The sequence below is a fragment of the Cryptomeria japonica genome, chromosome 9, assembly GCF_030272615.1.
Source record: "Cryptomeria japonica chromosome 9, Sugi_1.0, whole genome shotgun sequence".
Taxonomy (NCBI): Eukaryota; Viridiplantae; Streptophyta; class Pinopsida; order Cupressales; family Cupressaceae; genus Cryptomeria; species Cryptomeria japonica.
The window spans coordinates 545,453,082-545,455,719 of NC_081413.1; positions in this window are offsets into that span (position 1 = coordinate 545,453,082).

The following is a 2,638-nucleotide window of genomic DNA, read 5'->3' on the forward strand; positions in this document are numbered from 1 at the left end:
GAGGAAAGAGAAAAGTCACTACACATGGCGTCGGTTTCTTGATTTTCACTATGTTACTTGCCCAAAGCGCCTGTTTGCCAAGTTTTCTGTATAGGTAGAATGATTTCTCTTTACTTTTTATTTCTTTTTATTTTTACCATCACACAAGATCCCTGTTTGCCAAATTTTTATCAAGGTGATATTTTTTTTCATTTTCTTTTCACTTTTCTTGATTTTCTTTTTTTTGTATTTTTCAGGAATTTTTCTATTTTTTTTTTAAAGTTCAAGACTTTTTCCATTTTTTTGTATTTTTTATGGACTTTTAAAATAAATTCCTTGAAATGCTTGGGTATAAAATCTATGAAGGTGAATTCTATTGATTGGACCTTCAAGCGGTTCACCTTCTGGAGTAGCCAGCTGATATGCCCCTGATCCATATGCAACAATAATAATGTATGGACCAAGCCAGTTAGGTTCAAACTTATCCTTTTTCTCTCTATCTTGTTGATTCTTTTGATTCTCTCTAAGGACAATATCACCAATTTCAAATGTGTGTGACCTAACTCTATGGCTTTGCACATGCGTTGTTGATAGGCTCAGAGATAATTAAAGGAAGTTTGTCTTCTTTCATCCAACATTTCTAACTCATGGAAGCGGGAGACTATAGCCTTCATCACTAATCAGATTGCACAGAGAGACTTGTAAGGAAGGTATATCAACATCAATGGGATGTATGGATTTAACACCATAGATAAGGGCATATGGAGTGGCACCTATGGGAGTCTATACACTCATGCGATAAGCCTACAAGGCGGGGTTCAAGTGGATATACCAATCACGACCAACTTCATTGACCATCTTTTCGAGGATTTTTAGGATAGTTAACTTGGGGATAGTATGGTGTGGAGAAATCATGTTGAATATGAAACTTGTCATAAATTTCACAAACATCTTGATTCTTGAAGGGATGACTGTTATCTGTGATGACAGACAAAGGAACATTGTACCGAAATTTGATATAATTTAGAATTAAGGTAGCAATTTGTTTACCAGTGACATGGGTTAAAGGAACAACTTTAATTTATTTTGTGAAATATTTTGTAGCAGTGATAATGTTTTTATGACCATTAGATGAAGGCAGCTGTATTTTGACCACAAGGTCAAGTCCTCACTAATAGAAGGGTCAAGATGTAACAATGGGTTGTAATTCCTATGTAGGCGCATGTATGAAGTCTCCATGTATCTAGCAGTGCTTGAATTTCTTGACAAACTAATAAGCATCATTATCAATGGTAGGTCAATAGTAACATGTGCGCAAAAGTTTCTTAGCTAGGGTAGGACCTCTAGAATGTGCCCCATATATACCTTTGTGCACCTCTTGTAAGGAAGTGTTGGCCTCGTCATGCTCAAGACATTGAAGTAAAGTACCATCGAGGACCCGACGATATAGGGTATTTGATGCAGAGTGCACAACTGAAAGTGTGCAAACAGACTCAAAATGTCTCTAGGGCTCCAAAGGGTGACTCAAAGGACTTAGCCAACCCTACCCACACACAATATTGGTTTAAGAGGACTCTCACTCACCTACCTATAGACCTGCACAAGGCCAAACCCCAAACCCTATGGGTTACTCAACTTAGACCCAAAAGTTGCTTCCGGGATTCACTCCCCTATTGAGGCTCAAATAGAAAAAATGACTCAAATGATTCCTCTGATCAGAAACAACACTTGGCACACTTCATTTGACCCTAGACAACTAAGTTCCAACCATTGGTTTGACTCTCCAAACCCTCAAACACCAAATGCACAATTTGACCTACTAGGCTACTAGGTCTCTCAAACTGAAAACGGGTGATTCAAGGAAACTTTCCCAATGGACCTAGCACTGTTTTAATTGTTTTGAGACCTCCTACTAGTGTCCTAACATCCCCCAAAAGGGCAGAGCCCCACAGCACTCCTGCAACCCCCAATCGCTACAAGTCTCACAGGCCTAATTGGCCAAATTTGGCTTGGAATACTTGCCAATCGTTGAAGTTGGGTGCATACTGAAAGGGAAGTGGTTTTGGAAGGTCTATCCACCTTTTAGGAACCTCAATCAATTCCTTGGACTAGGTTTTGGGCAGTCACCCATGCACAATATCATTAAACCCTCTTGACTGGCTAAATACATACAAATATTTAGCCTAGGGCATGACCAAACTTCCCTTGGCCTTCACTTTCAGACCCAGAGCTTTTGGAGTCTTATAATACACCATTTGACCTTGCAAATTCTAGAAAACCAAAGAATTTCACCGTGGGATTTGCAAGTTATGGGTCATTTTGGGTTAAAACCCTCCAAACCCTATGTTCACGGGTTGTCTTCAGTAAAACAGCGATAACTTTCACCAAATAGCTCCTAATTGGGTCAAACAAAAGCCAAATGTTAGGTGATTCACCCCTTCACCCTGTCATGCCCATGGATCCATACAAACAATCCGTACAATTGCTATCTAAACCAGTTTGCTCTGAAAATCTGTCTTTTATTGCAGAAAATTGGTCATGAATTATTACAAAAACCTCTAACCTCGTGTATTTCAAATTGGGAGCCTTAAATAGGCTTCCCCAACCACATTTAACTGATCCCAATCAGTTGGAGACGTTGGACATGTCATCCAACCGA